This window comes from Taeniopygia guttata, chromosome 1A (genome assembly GCF_048771995.1).
Source record: "Taeniopygia guttata chromosome 1A, bTaeGut7.mat, whole genome shotgun sequence".
Taxonomy (NCBI): domain Eukaryota; kingdom Metazoa; phylum Chordata; class Aves; order Passeriformes; family Estrildidae; genus Taeniopygia; species Taeniopygia guttata.
In genome coordinates, this window is record NC_133025.1 from 43091501 (window position 1) to 43118512 (window position 27012).

General features: G+C 40.2%; 2 long non-coding RNA genes across 4 annotated transcripts in view; both read right to left on the reverse strand.

Moving 5' to 3' along the window:
* LOC115492399 (uncharacterized) overlaps window positions 1-27012 on the reverse strand; it is a 126586-nt gene that overhangs the window by 18937 nt on the left and 80637 nt on the right. For all 3 annotated transcript variants that reach the window (XR_012053485.1, XR_012053486.1, XR_012053484.1), the window contains one exon: window positions 7173-7273. This is a non-coding gene — a long non-coding RNA (uncharacterized lncRNA). The remainder of the gene's footprint in view (window positions 1-7172; window positions 7274-27012) is intronic.
* Window positions 219-4764, reverse strand: LOC140682194 (uncharacterized). Its single transcript, XR_012053487.1, has 2 exons — window positions 4109-4764; window positions 219-514 (listed from the first exon to the last, which is right to left on the reverse strand). It is a non-coding gene; the product is annotated as an uncharacterized lncRNA (long non-coding RNA).

The window sequence follows — 27012 nt, forward strand, 5'->3', positions numbered from 1 at the left end:
GTCCATAAAATCCAAAGCAGTGTTCTTCCTTTTGAAGAAGAGCATTCTCCGATCAATGACAAGCTCAAGGATCCTTTGGAGTCAACTGTTAGCACTTCAGAGGCAAACAGCTTATTTCTTTTGCTTACTCAGGATTCAAGGACTGGTGAGACAGAATGCTGCCTTGTTACCTATTCCACACCCCTGTGGTGTTAATGGGAGATAAAAATATGGAAGCATTACCATTGGATTGCATTTTATTAAATAGCCTTTTGAAAACAGCTCACCTCCCCATTTAAATTAGTTTTTAACAAACTAACTCTAAAACTAGAGACAGAAAGTCCTGACATTAATTCCCTCAGTTTCACTTCTCTTTTGCCTTGTTTTCTTTCTTCACAACAAAGAGACAGTTCCACTGCTGATATTTCTCAGGACCCACGTGATAATCTCTTGTGAGACACTGGAAAATTGCAGTTAGATGCAAGCTTGCTGGTGAATAAAGCTGCCCAGAAGACAAAAATGTTGCCTCCTCCACCTTAAAAAAAAAAAAAAATTAGAGAGAGAGAGTCAAGAATTACTGTTTTCTCCCCATTAGTTTGTGGTATAAGATAGCGGGGATACAAAACCAGCCAGCTGATGCCATGAGTGGGAGGACTGACTACAAAGAGAATTCTCATTGTTTCCAGTAACTGTACAATTAACTTAAATTGTGGCTATCTTTTCACTGGGGGCTTAACATATTCAGACTAAGGATAGTGTCTAAATTACCACTACAATTTCCTGGAGAGATTGCAAACCAGTCATCCTCCCTGAAATTGTATACCATTGCTTACCCTCCACTAACCCAAAACACAAGGGCTGTGTGTTACCATAGGTTAGGGGACTTCCTCCACACAGTGTCTGTGCCACAGCAAGCCTAGGGACAGAGCTCCGACACAAATGCTGGGCATATTTAGCATGAGGCAGTAAAGATCAGGGGAAAATGTGCAGAAAGGTAACAGAACAGGACTGATCCTCATATCTACTATTTGGGTAGCTCTGCTAATTTTGATGAAAGCTAAGAAGGACTCAGCTATAGAACTGCAAGGTGAGAATTTTTAGACATTAAAGGTGTTTGAACTCTAGGGACCCCAGAGAATGTGAAATCTACTGCTGGGCAGAGACTGCTTAAGGAAGTTAGAGGCCTGTTTTTAACACATCCTTAGGAAAGCTGGAAAGAATAATTGTCTTTGAATTTTTCCATTAACTGTCAGTTCTCTGCACACCATTCTATCTCTACTTCTGGTTCTATTCATGTAGCTTTTGGAGCTGTGATGGCCTGAGAATATAACCAAGGCAATATTTGTAAGGGCAGGTCTTATTTTTATTCAATTAAAGGGACAGGAACCAGACAGCTTTTCAGGCACATAAACTCACCTCCATGTCACTGAAAGTCAATGAGTTTGGAAGAGCGTCAGAGCTTTTTCTAGCTATACCTGTCTAGAAAATATGACATTCCCCTTCAACACCCCTCTACTTGATCTGATGCTCAGCTTTCTCCCTCCCCAGTAAAGCCTCCTCTGATCCTATCTCCATTCTGACAGCACTCCCAGCCTTGTCTGGATGCACTAAGTTTTCATACCCTCATTTCCACCTATCTTCCCATTCTTCTCACCCTGTCCCACCACCTCTTCAAGGCCTCATTGAGCCAATCCTCTGGATCCCCTACTCTTAGTACACTGAAGCTCCTTTGACAGGCCCCTGTCAGGCAGGAGCAGTTCCATAAAACTTAGTCTTCTGCAAGGCAAAGCCACCCAGAGAGGTTCTTATGCAGCCAGAGCAACTTTCTCTGCCAGGCACTGCCTGATGACTGGATGATGGTGCTGTGCTGCTGACCACACTGCTGCAGCCACCAGGAGTATAAATAACCCTCAGAAATGGAGTTCCCTTCAGCTTTGATCATTTCAGTAATAGGGTTCAATCCCCCTCCTGGCACACAGTTGCAGGGACAAAGCCTGCAGGATGAAGCAGGGATGGGAATGAAAGGCTGAGTATAGGGTGAAGGGTAGGGAAATGCTTAGGGTGCCCCTGCCTTGTAGAGAACACCAGAGGGTCAGGAAGGAGCATTCACAGTATCAAGGAAGCAGCCTGTGTACAACCAGCACTATTTTTTCCTGCAGCTCATAATAACATAGTATTTTGTGAGCTTTGTCCACAGCTGCTGTGCAGAAAATACAGGAGCATTTTGCAATACTTTGAATGTAGTTGTGTCATAATGTTCTTCAGTTCTGCATGAAGTTAAAAGGCACAAGAACAGATTAGGACTCAGTTGAGTGAGGGGGGGGGGGGTGGTGGGGAGGAAAGGCAAAGGAAAGAAAATTGCCAAAATACTTTCCACAATGGGCCATAAAGAACTGAAGAGGCAGCCCACTGCAGACATGCGCAGGGCGGCAGCACAGCGAGGATCCATCTGATACTGAGCTTCTGCAACTAAGACTGAAGAAAGTCTCTTGAAATGAGGAGGAGGTGAGGGTGGGGCAGGAGAAGGAAGAACTTCTAGCAATTTACTGCAGAGCACTGAATCTCCTTATAGTCAAGCTTGGCTAAGGGAAAAGAGTGGTGAAGGAATACCTCAGATGGGATGAAAGGAGAAAAATAATGTCCCAGGTTTCTGTCTAGCATGGACTGTATAGACACTTGAGCTGCTGATGAATCAACATGAATCAGCCCTGTTATACTCCAGACCACAACCATGATGTAAATTGAGGTGATGGAGCAGCTGACTCAGAGGCATCTTGCACGTCCTGGGTGAGGCACAGAGCTGGGGACAGCAAGCTATCAGCAATACCCAAATAAACTCATAAAGCCTGGGCAACAGGCCTAAGGCATTTTGCCCTCTCTAGTTTGAATAACCAGTATATATCATGCCAACAAATAACGTGCAATGGCTCCCTGCCTTCCTTTAAAAGAGCAAGTTCTCCTCTAGGATTGCTTTGTCTCACCAGTGACATCACTGAGAAGTGGAGGTGCTGTGACTACAGCCTGGCTCACCCTCCTTAGAGGAGAAAGGAGCTGGTCAGTACATATGATCTTCTCCCACCATGGACATCTGGAAGCAGAGCCACATGAGGCAGCAAACCACACAGCAAAATAATACAGAACATGTTATATTTACACTTTAGCATCATGTGTCCTGTTTTTACTTTCGTGCATTCCAAAAAGAATTTTATGCGGTTCTTTTAATTGATATTGTGCAGGCTGCTGAAAAGCATGGTACCTCACTTTCAGCCCTGGATAAAGTGCTCCTTTTTTGGCTTTGGATCTCTTTGTGCAGTATGTTGTGGTCTTTTTGGATATCATCTCATTGGAAATTAGTAGGGGCTAACAGAGTTGGAATACCAGGGGGACACACCAGATGGATGGGAACCATGGACTTCAGCACTTTCTGTGATATCTGCATTACTGCAGAGTGAGGCTGCCTTCTCTTTTGCTCCCTCTGCATTTTGCACATGAGGCCACACACATGGAAAGGAAAAGGGCTCTCAGCAACAGCTTCAGAGCAAGGAAGAAGGAAATAGGTATATGTTCAACATCACTATACAGCCTACTGCCACTACACTGTGGCCCTGACCCTGAGAGATACCAGAACTTTCAAGGGTAGTCCCATACCACAGAAGGCACTGCCTGCTTTGTCACTGGCTATGGTAAGAGCAGACATGAGTATCACAGAAAACCTGACAGTGGTGCAGGTACAGAGCTACCTGCTGTTTGTACCTAGACATCACCCTTTCAGCTTTCACAACATTTGCAACTTACAAATTGTAACAAATCAAAATACAACAGTCTACATACTGCTGTGTTTGCAATTCTTACTTATGATAAGGCAGAAAATAATAAAGAAAAGTTCCAATAGTGTTCTTCTTAATAAATAAAAATTGTGTGGATGTGATCTGTTTTTTACTATGTTGAGCATACTAAACACTCAGAGGGCCTCTATCTCTGTTGAACAGTTTTGATCTTGGCTTTGTATTTGTGCTGAATGAAATATGTGTAAATGCCTGACAGAGTAAAAGGATGCCTAAAACAGGATTTAAGTTTGAATCATAGAACCACAAAATAATTAAGGTTGGAAAGGACCTCTGGAGCTCACCTCGTCCAATACCCTGCTCCAAGTAGATCCACTGCCAACACCATATCTGGTCACTTGATCAACTTTGCCTTTGCTTTCACAGCACTTTCCTGGGACTGAGGCTTTGGCAGCAATGATGCTTTTGCCAGCTGAAGCCATTCCTACTCCACCTCCAATCCTGGTTCTCACTATGTCCTCCCAGCACAAACGTTTGTGTAGTCTCCTAAGGAAGTGAATCAGCTGAAATGTAATCTGTACCGCCAATATCATAATAATTTTTTCTATCCAGAACAATTCCCCAGTCCAACATATTCTGTAGTCATACTCACAACCATGGTGGAGGAAGAGCCAGACAAGGACAAGCAGCCAAGAGGATGAAGGGAAAGGAGGAGGAAAGAGCAATGAAAATGCCTGTCTGAGCCAAAGCTGCAGATTAATGAATTCTGTGGTAATAACAACCCTCAGATAAGCAAGATTTAATTCCTGTTCAAGTCTCTTCACCACTAAAATTTCCTTTTCAGGGGTGGGGCAGGTGATCAAGTATTGCTTATTGAATATTTTCACACACATGAACTTGTTGGGAAAACTATCAAACGTATAGGAACTAGGTGAGTCTGTACACATGTCAGAAAGAAGAAACAGGCAGGAAAGATGACCTGAACAGAAGAAGGAAAGAAATAAAATTTTCCACCAGGATTAGCCAGACTGGCTGAGCTACAGAATCTGGGATGTGTCCACCCAATATTTTGTGGAAAGGCATTTGCTTCAGAATTAGATCAAGCCTGAACAAAGCTGGCATGAACTAACTTACCTTCACTCCAGCTTTCCCATCTTCACAGTATTTCCATATTTGCCAAAAGGACTCAAAACATTATTTAAAATAATTGACAAGAAGATCAATCACTGTCCAAAACAATCTGAGGAAATTCCAGACAAGGACTAGATTGCTGAAAATTAAGGCAATTGATCCTCATTAGTGCTACTGTCAGTGTAAAAAAAATTGTAAAGACCTGATTAATTCCTTCTAGCAACAGGTATTTAATGCAGACACCTGAGTCAGAAACCAGATCACACTAGTCTCTCTGTGTAATCCATTAAGAGTAGCAAGCACCTCCTGAAGATAATTCACTGTAACATCTAACTTACCATTTCTGTAAAAGTGCATTGGCGGTCAAAACTGCCCTCCAAGCAATACCCAAACACTCATGCTCATCATCAACTAGTGAGAGGCCTGATGCACTGTCCTGTCACTTTTTATTTCAACCTCAGTCTCTCATTTCTATTGGTCAGAGTTCAAAATGCAATTTGAAAGCCAAATACAGACTGAACTAAAACTTCAGACACCAAAAAGTAACTTACTAAAATCAATCCAACACTGAAGCTTGAAATAATATTTTAAACAACATAATGACATTGATTTGTCCAGAATTAAAGACAATACTCCTACCCAGAGTATAATATTCCTATATAGATTCAGTTGAAGTCTCCAAATAGTCCTGACTTTCATCATTACATCATTAAATGTATCCTTATAAACACTTCCAGTCCAACCAAAAGTGGAAGTAGCAATAAGTCCTGGCTCCTAACTGTCAAAAATCCTAACTCATTTACCCACATGTACCTCAGAACAGAAGGTACCAAAAAGCCACCTTAAGAGCAAGGAGTGGCTTTAACTAGAACCCTGTGCCAAACCTTTAGCCTCTGTCTACAGTTCTGTCACTGATTACAGGTTCAGACTGATGGGTGACTTGAAGAGCCACAGCCCACAGATCAAAGATATCCAAGTTCGCAACAGACACAATGCACGTACTGTATGCACCCTGACATAAACCAAACTGTACTGACAATACCTCTCACAATTAATATCAAGTGCAGAGCTACATTCCTTTTTAAACAGAATACAGTATTCAAAATCAAGATATTCCCTTCCTAAAGTGTTAAGAATAATTTAACTTTCCAGGATTGATTCTAAGGACAAGACCTGTATAATCAAGGAAACAGAAAATGTCCTCATTTCAATTCCTGCTAAATCCCATCCCACAAATTACTGCCTTATTCAGAAAGCCAAACTCACCCTCGTAATTATAAATTATTCTCCTTCAATTAGGTAATGGAAATAATAACAAATGTCTTAAGTAACTCATCATAGCTAAATAGCACAGCTTGTATTATGGATACCAAGTATTCCATACCACAAAAATACTCCCAGAATATGAACAAGGAAAGTGCAGTCTGTCTGCATGAACTCTGCAAGTGGAAGAGGTTACCGACCAAAACGGAGATAATTAAAAATTATTTGGGACTAATCTGAAATGCAGTTAATATATCATCATTCACAAGCAGTCTACATGTGAATCAAGTGTGTTAATTTATTTTAAAGATGTGGTATGTGCTGTTTTTTGCCCTTGTACCATGCTACTACAAGATTTTTCGAGTGGGTAGTTAAAGTGAGCTCTGCAAGACCAGTGAGTGGAATATTTCTGACTACTCTAAATGCATGCAAAGGGGAAGATCAGACTGAAAGCTGATTACACTGATTTTATACATGTCCCCGAGTGTCATGTACAATCTGCACAGTGACTTTTAAGTGCCACATGATTATTATGTAGAAGCAAGCTAATCTTTGGTGTATATTAGCTTGAAGCTTTCAAACAGCATAATATCTTTTCATGTTACTAGTCCTGAATACAAAGAAAAATTTAATAAAAACTCCAATGAGGAGCACTCCTGGATATGAATATGCTCAACAGGGTTTTGCAATTTGATATCCAAGAGCTGCATATTTATCTTAGAAAATTCTGGCAGCTCGCTAGTGAGGTTACAGCAGGGCAGCGACACATGAAGGCAATCTTCATTCTGCTCTCTGGCTAGCAGATTATTTGTAATAGTTCATGGATGAAAGGACAGGAGAAAGATACCAAAACTCTGCCTTTGCAGTACAGTATTAAAATACTCTTGTGTGTTCATAAGCAGAACTACAGTTACCATATAAGAGCAGGAATTAAGAGGGAGGATGAAAGATTAGTTCCCCCTTCTGATAAGGGGGAATGGCCAGTGATTCAGACACTCACCTCTAGTCACTCACCTGACTTCAATTTCTTGCCAGGTCAAGAGATCCACTCACTGATTGTGCCTTCTCCTGTAAAATGGCAATAGCAGAACATCATGGGCAGGGCAGAAGGAAGCCTGGAGACAGAGAGGTGTTGAAATGCTATGAGTATAGCCAGAGGTGTAACAGAGAGGATTTGTTTACTTAAACAACAGCTGGTTGCTTTAAGATGCAATGGTTCTGCTCCACCACTTTCTCCCCTTCCTTGCCTGTTTCCCCTTTCCCACACACACACAGCTTCAGCTCCTCTCTTGTGTAACTTATGATGCTCTATAATAAAGCTAATTCAACTAACTAAGCAGTAAAAACCCTATGCTTTGCTTTTGTTTTGGAATTATTTTATTATTTAGTGCTGCCAAGTTGAATCAGGTTAGATCTAGATGCAGTTAGATCTAGAGACAGTGAAGAGGACAGCTGGGACTCTGCAGCCTGAAGAGGGAGGAACTGAGCATGGGAGAGCAGGAGGATCTTCCTTCTTCAATAATTCACTGGACTGAGAGCTATAGCATGTAACTGCCCCTGACTGACAGACACCTCAGGTGCACAGGGACAGAGAAAAGGAGCAGCTGCTCTTTGCTAGGAGTGGAGATCAAAGCGTCGTCCAGCATAGGCACCAGAGCTCCAAGAGACACCCAGAGATTGACAAGGAGCTCATAAACACATACTAGAGCTGGAACTTGATATAATTCTTTTTTAAAGAAGACTGAAACAGTAGCAGACCAAAAATACAGGCAGGGAAGTTTACTGCCAGCTAAGACAAATACCTTCTTTCCCTAACCAGAGAAGTTATTAAGTCATGGTTTCAATTGACTGTACAGTGCTACCCCACCAGATTTGATACTGTTATTCAGTTTGTTTGCAAATAATATCATCTTCCTAATCTATTTTGCTTTCATTACATGCTTCAAGGACAGCTGTGCATTTAAATAAGGGTGTACCAAGTGGCCATCTTCAGCAACAGAAAGCTTTGGATCTGTGCAGTAGAACTTTGTAAAGATTATTGGTTGACTAGATGCCTTTGCATCCAGTGGGGCCCAAAAGAACATCCAGTGCCACAATAAAACATGTTGTTAGTTTTGGAATAATGTTCCAGAAAATTATAACCACTGTGTTAGCAGAGTAACAGCACATACTGCTCTTACATCTTTCCCCTGGGAAAGATAAGGCTGTCTCCCTTTGATGCACAGAGACTTTCTCAATCTGAAGCACACCATGCACCTTGCTGGGGGACTCAGGAATATTTTTCTGATTACCACTGAATCCATCAGTAAGAGGGCAGTGATATATACCTACAATGCATCCATCATTCTCCTAAATCTAGATGAGACCTGGGTGAATACAGTTAAAAGCATGCCCAGAAACATGCAGAAGCAGCAAGGACCATCACGAGGCTGTTGGCACCACCCCTGCCCACCTTCCACTTGCTAGCCTGCATGACTAAGCCTTCATTTAATGCAGGATCCCTTGGGAGCCACTGTCAGCACACATTTGGAGCACAGCCTGTACCCACGACTCTGGTTCTGTGGCCAGGTGTCCTAATTCCTCTGCTGCCAGGTCCCTATGGACTGACACAAATTACATTATTAATGCCTGGCTGTAGCTGTTGGAAGCAGTGAACCAGTTTTATTAAGCAGATAAACGCACCACCTTGAAGAAGAATGCATATTTTACCTTTCACAGTACTTTCCCTGCAGTATTTATCCCTGTAGTAGTGAATTACACCGCATGAAGAAGGCAATCAGATCATAAAACCTGTATATATTCCTACACAGTGTGATTAACAGAGAAAGGAAATTGCTATTACTCACACCTGCTATATACATTTTTCCAGATGCTCTAAAAGAACAGTGGTTATGTTTTTTCTCACTTTCAAAAGATAAAGAAGAATATCATCTGTCAAGCTTCAAGAGTAGATCAACAAGCCTCAGGTGAATTTCAAAATAGCAGAATTCAAAGGGCAGAAAGCACACCTAGCAATATGTGCTGCAAAGCTCCCAGTACACTAGAAGTGCAATAAATAAATGATCATAACAATAAATCTGTCTTGCATGTAAATAACAATTCACCTTGATGTTTAAATATAGCAAGCAATATTTCCCACTGTACATCTGTTTTGATGCATCTATAAGGTCAAATCATGAAGTGCTGTTCTGATGATCTTAACATCATGATGCAAAGAATGGCACATAAAAACTAGGTAAGGAGAATTTAGGAAACTGAAATAAATAAAAATATACTCCTGGGAAATTAAAACAACACAAAGTAAATGTGTTCACGACAGTTCATAGAAGACTCAAGGGAATCTATTAGCTATTTAAAAATTATGTAGAAAGGATAACTGGCATCACCCAGTTTTAGGCACCACATAAGCAAGTAATTCTCACCACATCCAGCAGAGAGGGAGAAGTTCCTTCACTGCCTGATTAGGACTCTCCAAACTCAGGTGGTTTTGGTTGCCTTGTCCATGGTCTCACTCAGCTACCTACACAAAAAGTTTAGACAGCCTGGTTGGCTGATGTTGTGGCTGAGGCCACAGGATTCATCAGCTGGGCTGCCTCAGACACCATGAATGCTTACCCTAAACATCTAATGCAGGCAAAAAAATATCTTTTCTTCCTTATCTAATACTGCATTAATCTGACAGTCTTTATTCATACATTATTTCTCAAACACAAAGTTTTGAAATTAATTTAGCTGGTTTCATTTGGGGTTTTTTGTTTGTGTGTTTTCTGAAGATCAATGTAATTTAAACATACCCAATGCAAAAAACAGTCTAGTAATACAAAAAGCAGGATAAAATAAATCTGTAAAAGGTAGTTACATTTTCCTCTGACACAGTAGCCTACAGGATCCTAGGTGATTACTTCTTCCCATAAGTCAGCTTAAGAAACTTCAGAGACTTTCTAGAAAAAAGAAGACAAAATCTGAGGTCTACATGTTTTTTAAATTTCATTTGGTTATAACTCTTCTTACTGAAATTCCATTTTCTGCCTTCTTCCAAAGGTTTGGTTGTTTTACTGGCACATTGGAAAACCCTGATGGAAGTAGGGCAAGGTAGTCTCACAGTGCTGAAGCTGGCTGGTCTGGAGTGTCCTAGGCTGCCTCCTCCACTGGGGCTGAGCATACAGCTCTAACCCATGTCTCCCAGACCATCACAAACATCATTATCTAAAACCCAAACGCTCATTCCTCTAATCTATGGAAATATATAGAAACAAATGCACAGATTAATGTTCAGGCTTGTAGCTTAAACTACACACATAGTTAGAGAAACAAAATGTGCTGCCACCAAAACAATGCAGCCAAAGGGGAAAGACAAGGAAACTGGAGAGGTCAGAAGGACCAGAGTGGACAGCACATTGCACAGAAGCAGTAAGAATACAATGTCCTTCCTTCCCCTCCTGCTTTACAGCTGGGTTAGGTTACTTTTACTTTTACAGACTCACTTTCTAGAGTTCTGTACTCCTGCTCATTGGTGGGAATACCAAAATCCAGCAAAACAAAACAGATGCTCAGGTAATGGCCTAAGCAGGTACACATGAAGGTTAAGGGCTTCTATGCTCTTTAGAGCAAGGACAGGTGGCAACACAGAGCTGACTAGAAATACAAGCCCTTCTGAGCACTACTCAATTTGGCTCATTCATAGGTCAATCCTGCCCAAAACAGCTAAATTTTCTGGATGTCACTTTCTGCTAGATATCACCTAAACCTGTACAGCATTATCCCTTTTACTCTTCATGTCCATTCCCTTATCAGTCACACACTCTTCACTTATTCATAACAATGTGGTTTGGAAAAAAGCATTTCTTCTTATTTGGTATTTTTCCAACTCTGTGCCATTCCTATTCCACTAATACTTGCTCCAAGAAAAAATATTCAGCAGAATATACAGTGTGTATCCAGCAGAAGCTGCTGTGTAATGTTTTCTGTCAAAGAGAGAACTGCAGCTAAAGACAGAACTGCAGCTCAGACTGTTATTCCTGAGCTCAGGCAACTAAAACAAGAGTTTTCATCACCATCTTATCATCATTACTGCAAGGAACACTAATTTCTTTTTTAGTTTTTCGACGGATACCACTTTGATTGTCTGGTTTTGCATATAAATGTACCCAATGTAGATGTTCCATGGTTTTAATCCATTCTCTAGGACATCCTTTTTTTCTTCCAAGGCATCCTGGTTTTTTGTCTTTTGACAGCATTCCAATTAGGAATGCTTTTTCTTAATTCTGTATTCCTATATTGCATCTAGATTAAAAAAAAATAAAAATAAAAATAAAGCAAGCCCTGTAAGCATGAAAACCCAAACTGGCACCAAATTAAAGTAAAAAGCTTTTAAAATGCTTCTAAATTTTCTTTCAAGACAGAAAAAAGATTACAATGTTTTTCTTGGCATGCGATGTTCCCTTTGAAATACTGAGACTATTCTTGATATGTTCTTGTTTTCCTTGTATTTTATTTTAACAAGATGTGTCCTTTGGGAATGCATCACGAGTCCCTTTTCATAGGTTGGCTCTGTCATCTAACTGTGGCATCTCTCCAGTGCCAAGTATGCAATGTATATTTTTGTTAAATGTTATTTAAGTGAGGTTGAGAAATTTTCACAGACCTACGCAAGTCTCACAGACTTTGACACCAGATGTGTTATCTAGTGGTAACCCCAGAAAAAAAAAAAAAAAACACTTGTTTTTTGCAGGAAAGCCAGGTAAACAAGTGCTAGAGCTGTTGAAATAACTTGAAAACCTTCTTGAAACAGACTCACTGAATTCAATACAGTTCTCAGTTATGATTTGTTCAGAAATGTCACAAGTCCCAACACCTCTTCTAACAGAATGCTGCAAAAAGCAGTTTCAAAACCTTGACACGAGAGATAAAGGAATGTGGACACATGGATGGAAGGAGAAAAATGTGTTGATAAAAATGCATGCACTTGATCAGCAAATAGTGACAATGTGACTTTAAAAACTTAAAAAATATAAATTTTAAAAAAATCTAAATTCCACAGCACCATGATTTTTAAGCCAATATCAGGATCCTTTGAAGGGCCAAACTGTTAACCTTACAGTGACTGGGCTGTCTGTACCGGTCACAAATCACAGATGGTGAGCAGTCCATGCAATCCATTGGTCAAATACAACTGTAATGACTGCTTAAAGGCTTTCTAAAGCTTAAATGTTTTCATGGATACCGGACAAGAGAAACAAAGAGCTATGTAGGCTGTTTGGAACAAATTGTTACATTGGTTCTCACAGATCCTTTCAGTTGTGGATACAGTTTAAAGGCTAAATTTTTCTAATGTCTAAAAAAAATTCAAAATAAAATTAGTCTGCACTAGCAGAAAATTAAAACCCTGTCAGGGATACTTCAGGACATTCAGTGAATATGACAGGCAAGCTATTCATCCAGCTTGCTGGCAGCTTATGTTCAAATCCATTATTGACACCCTTCTATTTTTCCATAGTACAGTACTTGAGGATCTCCTGAACAAAAAAGACCTGACAAAACAATAAAAAAATTTACTTCTGGAGTGGTTATGATCTCCACTTGTAGTTTCAAACAATCTAGTTTCTCTTTTCTTTTCTCATTGCTTGATGCAAATATAGCACAAAGTACTGTAATGCAAAACTACATTCTCAGTTTCCCTTTGATACAGCTTTCTGGACATCCACAGCATATGTAAATCGTGTGAGTTTTCTTGCTTGTCAGTTCCAAGTTCAGACTGTCTTGGAATTTTGAAATATTTATTAGAGAATTGTATCATCTTATTGCATCCCTCCCAAGCTTAGTCTTAATTTCCCTTTTCCCCCCCGCCCCCTTTTTTCCCCAAATAAACAAAAATTAATAGTTATTGTTCCTATTCATGAAGAGGATGAATTCTAGGTGATATGGCAGGTAAACAGAAAAACTAGCCTTCTTGTGCAAGCCATACATACATTATGCTAAACTTGGTGTAGAGACAGCAAACCTCACAAGTTCTTGGCAACCCAGATTCATCACTGCTTGCAGATAGAATGAGATGACTGGTGGTGGTAGGAAGGCTGATAAGAAGAGGGGGTTTTAAATTTTTAATTACACTTGGTAATTCACTGCAGAAATTAAGCCTAATAAGTTGAGTTGTTTCATGGCTGTGAAGATGTTTCACATGGCCAGCACTGCCCTTGACAGCAGGTGGGGTTTTGGATAAACAGCATCAGGAAGCAGCTAGCAAAAGACAAAAGAAACACTCTTGGAAAAATTATGTTGGAATTTGAGCAACATGTTTTCCAGGCAGCTCAGCTCCTAAGAGAAACACAGATTATTTCAGTTCAAAAGCATTTTTTTCCAACTGAGGAAAAATCCCAGAGATAAAAAACTACACAGCAGTAATGCTTGGCCAAAAGGGTTTGAGCTACTCTAATATTTGTGTGATACATATCAGCCACTGCTTCAGCTTTAGCATCTGAAGACTCAGTGTTAGACTTCAGCCTGAAAAAGAAAGGAAATGAGGAATATCCCACAGAAATACTGCTTCCAATATGGGCTCCTCCTGGGAGCACTCTAACCTGGGTCCTGCCATCCCTCTCACCACTGCATGTTGCAGAGATACAGCAATGCAAGTGTGCAAAAGCAAGATTCAGCTGCTCTGAGAACCACTCCTGGATGGGTACAGATCTAAGACCTGTTTTCAATCTGCAGGGTTGCTTTCAGTGCATCCCTGTTCCTAAGGGATTCAGATGTTTGGGACCCCAGACACTCATTTGAAAGGCTGCCTGCAGAGAGAGATGGGGTGAGGAAAAACAGACAATAGCTTCATTGTGCAGGTGCAGCATGATTATTATCCATCTCCAAAGAAAACAGGGCTTTCTCAGACCAGTTTCAGATTTCTGGACGAGTTTCCACTGGAATTATCTCCAGCACAAAGCTCACTATCTTCTACTCTGAATGTGAGTCACGCACACACATACAGAACCATGTACAGATAATATAACTATTTTAAAAGAGGTCAAAAATAAAGAGAGCACAAAAGTCCTCTTTAGAATGAATGGAAGAGAGAAAACCATATCTAGCAGATGAAAATTTCACCAGTTAATGCACTTCTGGAAGACATTCAACCCTGTGATGTGCAGCATATAAGAACCAAAACAAAACTTACATAACATTGCATTACATTGACATAGTTTTCTAGGTAGAGGCACTGGCTGGAATCCATATAAACATATCCATGGAAAAATAATATCTCATCCACATGTACAAGATTTACCAAATAAGAAGAAGTATCACAGCACTTGGCAATTATCATAACATGCACTTCATAAAGTGTAGCTATGAAAAATATCCAGTGATTCCTAATAGGAAATAGCTAATATGGGAGAAAGTCAGTTTTATTCAATTGCCTCCTGCCTTGCAAGGAAACAATTTTATCCCATGGATACTACACAACACACCCCTCAAAAATCTAGGCTTGGTAGCACTCCATATTTTGATGAAACACCAGGACATATTTCACGTTGTCCTAGTCCTTACTTTGCTCCACGTAAAGCTATTTCGGAAGCATTTAAATCTCAACATCCAAAATAGAAACTTTAATTAACATTTCAGCTATGAAGACTATTTTTTAAAGTGTTATGGTGCAGCTCTTATCCTGCTAAGCAAAAATTCAAAACATTCAATCTGCATGTTAAACATTACATAACAGAAAGTGAGGGTCACCAGCATCCTCATTTGTAAGCATGTGTAAGTATTCTTGTTCTTGATAATTAAGAACTAAGCAAAACCTTGCCATGAGATGTGTCAGCAAACTTGTATAGTTGCACAACACCTTGGAAAGACATAAATAAACCCAGCCTTTGCTGAGAATTTAGAAGCATTGCTTCCATTATATTTCAGGGTCTGTATACTTTTTTAAAAGGCTTCTGAATCAGATCTTAATGACTTCAACATAAACCCTTGATAAAGAGTTGAGCATTCTTCTCTTCTTTTCATATTTTTCCTCATGTGGTAAAACAAAAGGCATGAAATTATTCCAGAAACCTTGATCCAAATAGATAAAAGGAAGGAACTGAAGGAGTGCCTGATAATACAATAGACTCAATGTAAAATAAATTTTAATTCCCCTAGCCTTTGATTGCTCCTATTCAATCCAGATACTTATGCTTCTTCTGGCCCTTTTGCTACCAGAGCAATCTGCTCAAAGAATTCTCTCAAGCTGTGTCTATACTGTAGGAACCACCAGTGTTTTGTAAATCTCAGGTGGAGGCATATCTGGCATGTCTTATCTTGCCCTGGGGTGCTATCAAGAGCCTGAGCCACTTGTTGGCATCCAGCTTACAAGGAAGGAAGGAAAGGTACACAAATTTATTTCTCTTAATTTTTCATCCTGCAAAAAGGAGGGAATGTAGGTGGGCACAGTGGGAGGGCATCACAATGTGGTCCAGTAGGTGCTCCCATTTAGACCTTGGAAGAAACCGTACAAGGAAATAAGCAATAAAATTAATCCTTAATAGTGGTGCTTATCCATGATTTTGCAGATCTTTAAAGCACTAATCACTCTACAAAGTTACTGGCAAAAATATAACTAAATTTCTATCCACACGACCTTTTTATGAAGACACATAGTGATAGGAAAAGGGGGAATGGCTTTAAACAGAAAGAGGGTATGTTTAGACTGCATAGTAAGAAGAAAGTCTTTACTGTGAGGATGATGAGGCAGTGGAACAAGTTGCACAGAGAAGTTGTGGATGTTCGTCCCTGGAAGTGTTCAAGGCCAGGTTGGATGGGGCTCTGAGAACCCCAGTCTAATGGAAGGTATCCCTGCCCACAATAGTGGGGTTGGAAGCAGATGATCTGTCCCTTCCAACACAAAGTATTCTATGATTATGACATCTTTTCTAGCAATTGAATAATTCCTAAGTTGCAAAATTACTTAAAAAAAAAAAATCAAAAGATACTCAAAAGAGACTCACTCTGAGATAACAGAAATCACAACTTCTACACTTGTAACATCAGGCTGAGCAACTAAAGGAAACAATGGCATGATGGTGGCTCTGAGAAAACAGCTTTAATGTCCAAAGTAGCAACAAAACTGCACCAGGAGGAATCATTAGGAACACAGACACATTGATTTTGGAAATCACTGAGACTTATCACAGCAAAATATTATTCAGAACTGCATGATTATAAATGAAGTTTTCATAAGCATTTAGGAAATTACATTTTAGCTAATTCGTAAAATTGGTTAGATCCAAAGATACATTTCTTATTTCAAGACATGAAAGACAAAGTGGTAAGTGTGCCACCAAGCACCTTTGTTTTTTTGTAAAATCAGGAGCATAGTCCACAGAAAAGGAGTGTGCGTGCTTCACTTACCAAGAAATGTCTTGATGCATCTCAAGCTGCAAAGGAAAAAATGTAAAGTTCCTTATATATGTCTGAAGTAGGAAAAAATATCAGAATTCCCTAAACATACTAGACAATCTGTCCAAAGCTCTGTAAAAATCAAATATTTTATGAATAGAAGGCCCTTCACTTCAAAATGGCACTTAATTTATTTCAGTGAAGCCACTACAACTTACTGTGGGAGGAAAAGCATACAAAACATTTACAGTTAGAGATGCCTGAGATGCCTGAAATTAAAAGTTCCCAGGAAAGTCCAAAAAGGGCTGGCAAAGCCAGCTCCTCAAAATTGCTAATGTAATGCTAGCAGCACTTCTATTATTACATAATGGATTTTACAGGTATTCAGCCAATATTTTTTCAGGAAGAATTGGAACTATTTACTGTCTTATGAAAGTTCCAGATGTGGAAGAATGTTAATTAAACAACAATTTTCAGCTCTATAATTCTGATTTCAGTCATGACTGACTAATTACCCAGCTATATCAGTTGAAAGCCAACTGTTATCTCACAGAAAGCTATTGAAACCATTTTAAAAATATCTCTATTTGCTCAGCCAATCTAAATATCAGATTTGTTTTTTTCCAGAATCATAGAAGTTGATTTAAATTTTTTTCCTGGAACTGAAAACCAATGCTGTGCAAGCACAGTATTAAACAGGGTTTAATGTCAGAGCAAGAATTACACCACAATCAGCAAAAGGCTCTTGTAACACTGCAGTCAACCCAATTGTGTATTGTCCCTTTCCAACATCTCCACTGTTCAGAACCTTTTCAGATTTGTAAGACATTCCTGTTTGACATGTTTCAAAAACAGTGTTATAATGCATAGCTCTTCACTATGATTAAATTTATCCTTTTTTAATGAAGAGAGACATAGAAACTTCTGCTCTAAATTGTGTGTTATAAGCATAACTCCATCATTTTTGAGGCAGCTAAAGACTCCCAAAGGCCACCATTGCCCCTTAACCTGGGTGGATTCTCTTCCCACATAGTCCTCCCTAGTTTCTTTTCTTGTTCTGCTCTGAATATGAACATTTTTAAATAACTAATAACTTTTACAGAGTTTATATTCAAGAGAAACTTGGTGATTTTCTGCCATGAAAAAACATTAACTACAAAATTCAATGTAGCTTCTGAAAGGAATGTAACTGTCATTACAATATATCACTATATTTCCCTTTTCCCTTCCACTCCCTTTCCATTTCCTCTCTCCAAACCACTCCTAATCACACTGTTGCTTTACCTTATCACTGTGAAACTTTTAAGAGTGAACGTCACAAAGCACATTCACACAAATTTTTGTCATGCTACCTACTCCATCCAGATGCAATGCAATCTATTTTTACTACATCTGGAAGTGGGTTGAGATTAGGTCAGTTGGTTAGAGCTTAGTGCTAATAATGCCATGGGTGTGGGTTCACTTAAGAGCTGGACTTGAGGATTCCTCTGTGTCCCTTCCAACTCAGAATATTCTGTGACATTAAAGTGAGTGAACAACTGTTAGTGACAGTTGACACAAAACTATGTCTGTCTTTATTATTCATGCTGTCAGTCTGATAATACTGCTCTGATTACAGTGAAGTTATATTAAATTACTACCTGTTACCACATCCTAAAACTTGCATAGCTAAGGTTTATGAGCGGCTACATGCAGCATCTTTGAGTTCTGAAGCCTCTTCTCACCAAAAACCTGCAGAACCTTCTCAGGGATTTCATACACAGAAAGCAGAGGCAGATGGGATGAGCTGGGCAAATATACTTGGCAGGATTCATGAACTAATAGATCCAAAGATACAAAAATGTAAATTAATTTTCTTCTTTCTATTTTAGAGCCATAGATTTCAGGTCAATACTTCATGGATAGACTCAGTCCAGTTCTTCATGGATAGACTTCCTCCACCTGCCCTTTATTTAGGGAAAATACTTACTATCATTCAAAAATAACAACTGATCTTTCTTGTCATAATTTCAGGGATAGATAACAGCTTCTCTGAACAGGACAGAAGCACCAAGCATGTTTGTTAATCTCAAATCATAGTAATTACTTATCCTGATATTGGTTTGTATTCACATACTGACTCTGCTTCTTACTTACAGTAAATCTTTGGTCCTACTTTTGTCTGTGCAGTTACTGATTCTGCTGGCTCTGACACTTTGGCACTCTGTCCTGCTCCACCTTCTCCCCTGAGTTTCCTTCCTCTCCTCCCTCTAATGATTGGTTTCCCTAAACTCCATTCATTATAGAGGTCAGGAACAGACAGCATCCCAGCCACATGGAAAAGTGTTTCCTCTACTTCCCGTTTTAGGATAATCTGTGTTCCAGATGTTTACAAGCATTACCTGGTTGTGAATTGCAAATTGTGAGCATTTGCTCTAAAATAGGCAACAGAGTGTAAGAGTATTAAATTGCAAAACACTGAGAGAAATAGCAGAAATTGCCATGTTGGTTGTTACAGCTGCTTGCCACACCTATAATTAGCATTGTCTCACAGTTCCCATTCAATGGTGGTTTTTTTTTTTTTTAGTTCTGAATACTTCACCGGATCTCCATCTCTGTAGTTTAAATTTTCCACCTGGACATCTGCTTTGAGGCAGTATCAGTCATAATGGAGCAATAATGTGTAAAAATGAATCCAAATAAAAGTCTGCTTTGCCTACATTTTGTTCATGTTAAAGAACGGGTTAACTTTTTCTTTGGGAGCTCTTATATCCCCGTATTTGGAGATGGAAGTTTGAAGCTTAGCAGGGAATAGCCTGGTGTAAGAGAACTTTTTCTCACATACATGGGAGGAGAGGAGACATGGAGGAGGGTAGCCTGGGACAGGAATCTTAAGGATTGAGTTTTGGAGCAGTAAAAAGGTCAGTCAGAGTGAAGAGAAAAAAGATGTCCGCACAAGGCAGAGGGATCAAAGCCCTCCAAGGTGTGGTCCCTTTCAGAGGAGATATCTCACAATTCTGCTGTAGCAAACATGATGCAGGCAAACTTCAACACCCTGGGGAGGGTACACAGGAAGGGTGGGTCCATGTCCGGTTTAACCTAAAGGCTTCAGATGGCTCACACACATACCAGTATCCATATAATTACATCTTGGTGCAGATGCTTCTTGGTGTTTAAAAGTCTCGTTAAGTAGGGCTTATACTGTGAAACATTTTCTATTCCTTTTAAGCCCTGTGAAGTGGCACACTACAAACCAGTCACAGAAAAAAAATCTGAGACTACAGAAAAAAACAAGAAGATCATGCAGTTCTTTGCATCACCCTGTCTTCATTTCCCCTGAAATACAATATCTTTTCTTTACAATAGAGTTTTTCAGGACTTTTCAGCATGCATAATGCAGGAATACATACCAGTGGTTTGCAAAGACCCTGTACCTCATTCAATGCACACCAGATCTTACACAGAGATACCTTCCAGAGAGCACTATTGGCTCTTCAGGCTTACTTCTTTTTCTGCAGAAGTTTTAAAGCATGTGTTAAAGTAGATTTATATCTTCCAGAACAGAAAGGATCATTCCACAGCTGAATAATTCCAAGAATAAATTGATTATATATTTGTCTCTGCCACAGACTTCCACAAAAGGTGCTTCATGGACCTGTGTTCTTTCAGAGACATGTACAGCTCCTTACTACATGTAAAGAGTGAAGTGCCTGTGCTTAATAAATCCCTTGACTATGCTTGTTTTTCAGCCTGTCTGCTGTCTTGTCCACACATACCTCAACTAGAAGCCTGAACCTCTGCTACTCAGAACACAGGCCAACCAGAAGACTCAGAAGTGGAGATGTCTGAACTGACATGTCCTGACTCCCAAAAATATGGGAAGAAGTCAGAGTCTGCAAATCCTTCAGCTCCACATCTAGAAAGAGCAGCCACACTGAGATCCAGATACTTCTCCTGAAGAAAGCATTTAATTACTTGCTCCTTCTCATAAACCTGGACAGCTACTGCACATGAGGCCTTCTGTAGCTAAACCACACTTTCTCTTCTTTGTCAGGGCCCTAGGTGCACCAAGATTCTTTACTGGTCTTGATGAAACTCATCTGGAGCCTCTGCCACCACCCTGCCCAGGGTCTAGGACTCCATTTCAACTCAGTCCAGAGTCATAAGTTCCTGAGCTAGAGATGCCACAGGAGTGCCAGCCTCTAGCCCTGCCTCTTGCCAGGACCTCAGATCCACACTGCAGTCTTGTCTCCAGCCCCGTCTCTGGCCTCATCTCCTTGTGTTCCCAAATGGATACCCTGAATGAATTCTGGATCTGGGTCATCATTCCTCCAGTCTGGAGCTGTTGATGGAGCTTGGTGCCAGCACCTAGGTATGCCGGTATGCCCATCATGTTTGGGTTTCATTGGAAAGCACCCCATTGGTTAGGGCACAGCCTAAAGTGGGGTGACTGTCAGCCCTGAGGTCCCTGTCCCACAAAGGAGAATGCTGCTAAGGAGTAATAGACAGCCTACACTTGGGTTCACTTATAATACACTCAGTCTTCAGCTAATAAATTGGTCAAGCTGTGACAAGAAATCATTCTCCAGAGCACTGGGTAAGACAAGCACTGCCCAAGTCCTGTCTCTCCTGGACACAGGGTATATGCAAATTAAATTCCTGTTTTCTTGTTCTTCTGTTTTATAACTACTGTTCACTTACAGGAGTCACTGCTGACTCTAAATCTGTGAGAGCCAATGTTCCTCATTCATATCCCACACACCTCCCCTTTTTGAAGAGTACGAAGTATCACTAAAGCACCTTTTACAAAATGCTTTGGCAGTGCATCAGATCCCTTCAACCCCAAACACCTTTTCCTTTCAGAAATTATATTTGAGTTGGACACTGACACATATAAAAAGCACTCTCTTGAGTGCCATCTGTCAATGAGACTTCAGCCAGGCTATAAAATAAGGGCACTGACAAACACATTCCAAAACACAACGTACATCAGTTTGAGCATCTACAAAAAACATTCCCTGTGATATAACCAGGTCAGAAATCCTATATGATTCCTCAGCCTCTTTTGCGTCAACTTCCTATCAGAGTTGGCATTCAGTGTTGGCTTTCCACCTTTTTCCATCCGTCATCTTTGACAAAGAATTTTATCTGCCTCTGCCAGTTTTAACACCAGAGTCAAGATGCTGAGTGGCCACAACAAGTGCAAACCCCGTGATGTAGTTTGAAGTAAATAGAGACAATGTTTTCCTGGAAAAATGTATCCAAAGCAGATGTAAGCTCCCGAACCTAAAGCATGAGTCTACAATAGGACTGGTGATAGGAAAAAGGCCTGATAATTAGGATGGAGGATGCTCACCCCAGCTCTGCTACTAACATGCGGTATGACCTTGAGCTATTTCTCTCTCTGGCGACCTCTGTCCTTTTGATCACCTGGGCCATTCTAGTTAGAAAGTTAATGCTTTCCCCAGGTACCTCATTTGACTAATACTATCGCCATTCCCAGCACATTTTAGGTGGTGCAATCACCTCCAGTGAGATGGCACATTCCTGCATGGTGAGTCCACACCACAGCTTGGTGGCGATGTGATGGCTGGCTCTTGGAAAGTGAGGTATGCATTCTTGGCAGCAGCAGCAGTGGTTTTTGACTCTGTGCTGGCCAATGGGCAAGTGCAGGAGGAGGTGTAGGGGCGTCTGACAACTAATTAATAATTAAATTATCTGCTTCCCATCCTCTCGCAGGTAAAGACAGCAGGCTGGATTTTTTTGTGTGTACCACTTTGACACAGCTGCAGCACTGCCAGAAGGTTCCAGCTGGGGACACCTGCTGTGGCTGTCTGAGCCAACACAAGCCTGAAGACCAGGCCACTGCTGTGGAGAAAGACCAGTGCGTCCCTGCAACACGTCACTGGACTTGTGAGACAAGGGCAAACTCACCTGGCACTAGGCCAGGAATGAAGGCATCCCCTGGCCCTGCAGGGTAATGTCCCATGTTCAGCTGTGAAACCCTGAAAAAGACAATTCTCAGGGAGAGGCAGCAAGTGTGGGGGAGCAGGGGAAGGCCCAAGGGTAGCCTCCAGTAACCTCAGCAATAGAGCAGTGTGAGGAGAGGAGATACTGAAATGGCTACTAGGGACAGCAGGCAGTAAAGCAACAGAGCTAATCAGCACATTTGACTAATGATCTCGATTGCCGAATACATTTCCAAAAATCCCGTGGGAAGCTCTTAGAAATAACATTTGTACTGAAGATGGTGCCTATTTCTCTGTCTCTTCTGACTGCACAGAATGTTTCATTTTATTTGTATTCTTAATACTGGGTGAGAAAATAAGGAGTCATGAAGCAGAACAATTAAAAACTGCCTCTGCAGAGACATTTATTACCCATACCATTATCTGCACTAGTTTCATGAGGAGCCATCACTGGAAAAAGAGACAAATTATGAGGTTGGTGCTTAGAGGTCCCAAGACCTTTCCTCTGTGAAACTAATAATGTTAGTGAGAGGATATGATATACAGTGACATGTCTCTGGCCATCATTACATCAGGAGTTCAGGGTACAGAGAAGGGATGAAGATAAGCAAAGAAAACAGTTCTAATCTGAGATTTTAGGCTATATGGTATAAAATTAACTAGTAAAAACAAAATGGGCAAATAATTATAGTACACTCTTCCAGTGTATTATTTTGCTTTATCTCAAAATTTCTCTTTCCTAAAGTAGATATTTTAGATATTTGAAGATTTATAGCTTCTCTTATCTCATGTTTTGAGACTTTAATAATAGCATTATAATAAAGAGTCAAAAAAAGAAGACAAACTGGGAATTCGACCACTAATCCCAAAATAGAAAAGAAAAAATATTAGTCTTGTTTCCTGACATGAAAGGTCCCAGGAGGAAAGATAGCATGCTGAAAAAAAGAGAAAAGCCTCTTCCTTCTATGACATTTTTCAGATTTTTTTCCACTTTTTTCAGACCAAAATATTGTCAAAATCAAATCCTTCTCCCCAACACTTTTGCATTAAAATAGCATTTTCTAGTGGAACACTTCTGTCAAAATGTCATGACCAACTCAATTCAGCAACTTCTGTTGCCATGGAGATTTTATCAAGGTTACAAATGCAGCATTAGAAATAATATTTTCTCAGCCAAGCTCTTCCTTGCTTATCCAGCAAAGGAGTTTCTCAAATCCTTGCTCCCAAGAGCATTCACCTGCAAGGAGGAAGGGGTAGGACAGGCGGAAGTGGAGGTCACAACACTTCTCAGGAAAGTTGAGTCATTTGAGATATACCTAGCCTACTTAAAACAGTTATTCCTGGCTTTATTTTTTTAATTTATCTTCCTTCCTAGATAAATATATCTGGGAATCTCTAGGCTCTGAGTAAATGTTTGATAATGTTTTCCTCTAAAGGTAACAAGCCAAACTGTCCATGCCTACATCTGCCTTTTAAGCTATGCCTCCTTCTTTTTCCTTTGGAAAGAAAAAAAAAAAAATTGATCCTGTCTTTTTTTGGTTTCAGTTTATATTGCCTCTATCTCTGTCTATTTTTAGGGATCAAGGAATGGTAGGCAGCAGATAGCTGTTGATACCAGGCAGTGCTGAGTGAGAACCAGGCTCCAAGGACAGTAATTAAACTGTATTTGTCAATAGAGCTTCCAATTTGAACCTTTGAAGCACAGATCACACCCATCTAGACATGGGTAATTTAAGTTTCTCAGACAATGACATGATTTTGTCTGTGTTTGTACACATGGATATACACACCTCTTTACTCAAGTAACAGTCACTGGCTGCATCACCCCATGCCTGATAAAACCAACGAAGTAGGGTGTTTAAAGCAGTATCCTTTATAACCCTTAGAGAAATTACTCTTGGACATGTCTGTAACATGAGACAGACCCACATACTGCTTTCATTCATTAAGAAGAGGGTTGCCTTTTTGAATCCAGACATCCCTCACTTCTTATCTTTACTGACAGTGTAGTTTTCATTAAGCTCCCTGATTACCAGCTCCAAAACTAGATCCTCTCCACCTATCAGAGAAATGTCCTCACTATTCCCTGCCATAAATGCACCCAGCCCCACTTTTTCTGGTATACAAACCTTCAACAATATGGTAAACTCTTCTCTAAGGCTACAGGAAACAGACACAGAAGTGCCATGGGACATTAGGCACTCATCCAGTATAAAATCTCTCTGCTGGTTCAAATGCAATAAAAGATTTTTTTTTTTATTAATTTTGACCTGGCAGATTTTATGTCAGATCAAGTACTGCCCATCTTTGCACAGCTCCTCTAAAATGTGACTAAACACACAAAACCAAGATCCACATCAGAATGCATTCAACAGGAATGGGATCATGTGCCCATCCATTACCTGGCTCAGGTTTGTTACCCCGTGTGATCCACAGAGGGATATGTTGGGCAGGAACTGTCATAGTTCCAAGGCTGGGAGGAATTCGCAATCCATACAGAAGTGAAAGATTCTCCTCTGGATTGTGGGTTTATGATTGAGTCTGTGGAGACTCCTATTTAAGCCAGAAACACTTTTGGTTTGTTCTCCTCATAAGGGTACAGGAAGGGCCCACACCCCAGCAATGCAGACTAGCTGGCTGTACCTTGAGAGTTTGGCACCAGTCCTCTGAAGTAGGGCAGTTTCCTCATCCTAATGAGAGGTGGACTGGACCACTCCTTGGTGACAGTATCTGAACTCTTCAGAGCAGAATATTTACAATGATTAACAGAGTCTGTCATTCCATTTAAAAAGCTATTGATGATAGGTTTATGACTCCTTAAACATGTCTTTAGGTTGGAGAATTTTTAGCCACTTGTGGTTTTGCAACTTCCCCAACCTTTGACCATGCTATGCTTAAGCAATTCAATAAAAATTACTGTATCAGCAACACTTGCAGATAGGAAGTAGGAAATAACCAGTGTGCTTTCAATACTTTAGTGATCAATAGTGGAATAAAAAACTTTAATCTGCACACAGTGCGAACCTAGAATGCTCTCAAAGTGGCCTTATTGAAAAAAGATGGTTAAAGAGTAATTGTGCAGGATGTCTTATGTAAGTCCGAGGAGGCAGCAAGGAAGCAAGAAAAGGGCTCTGCTCTCACTAGGGAAGATGGAAAATTTGAGACCATAGTTTCACGGTAACCGATTTTCAGCAAAAATGTCCCATCCTAGAGTTCCATCTTCATCTCCCATTGAAGGCCAAGCAGGTCCTTCACAACTTCATTGTGAAACTACACACTTGCACTACCACTCCTGAAACCCTACTGTGTTCTCTACAAAAGAGCCCGTCAGAGTTAAAAACAAAGCAAAGGTTAATTTTCACAATGGATTAGTTTCTTGATCTGGCTCATGACTTCTGCACTGGCTGACTGAAGGGCTAGCTCCTTGCAGTGCAGGGGAAGGAAAGAGTACATGGAGGCAAGGAGAAGGAAGCAGAAGCCTTGTTATCTGTCACTGCCACAAAATGCCTGATATTGTGGAACCACTGCCTAAAGTCCCAGTCCCTAGGAAGTCTAACCTCTTGAAGTCTAACCAACATCCAAGAAAATAAATCAGGTCATGTTGTGCTGATGGGTTTGAATGCAGCACCCTGATACACCACTGCACACTGCTGTGTATGTCTGTTTGGTAAAAAATCCTTCAATTTATAATGAGTTTGGCAATTGTCTTTTGACTAAGACTCTTCCTTTGTAAAACAAAAAAAAAAATCAAAACCTCTCTCTTCTATGTTACAAATACTTACAATGACATGGGAAATGCCAAGGAAAAATGCTATGAGACATTAACAGATACTTCAGAGCAGTTCGGACACAAGGGAAAAGTGGACCATAAAAATCCCTAAGTTTGTTTCAAGAAGGAGCAATAACAAACTCATAAAACATCTAGCTGTTTTAGGAAACCAGCAAAATGATTGACACGTTCTTCAATCTCATCTAGGAAATTCATCTTCTAACACCTAAATCTAAGAAAAACAAATAGCTAAAATGCACGTATAACTCTTCCTTAAGTCACCAAACTGCTGGGCAGTAGTTTCTCATCATTCAACGTAGTTGCCTAAAGTTTCAATTCAGCCGTATGATCATTAGAGAAAAACATCGTGAACTGTAACTGCTGATTCAACAGATGATAACTTCTGATGTGGGATTTCTAACCCCAAAGTAGGTCATGTTACTAAAGCCAAGGAAAAGAGAAGATTTTTATGCGCAAATCTCTGCCACATCTTTATTGAAGAAATAAATACAACCTTCAATTTTATGTATCTGTACTCAAAAAGGGAGCCAATAAAATTCAGGACATCAATCTTCAGTGTTTCCCAATAAAAGCTATCTGCTTGTTTAGATCTGTTTGTCAGGTTTTGTAGGCCAGTTAAAAATAATCAGTGAGATTAAAGTGTAAAAGAGAGAGCTTGACCTTTTACATGTCCTGTGCATTAAACTCTTTGAACATTCCTTCTTGACCTCCATTCTGGAGTAGCCTCATTAGTATAGCTTGCAAGTCT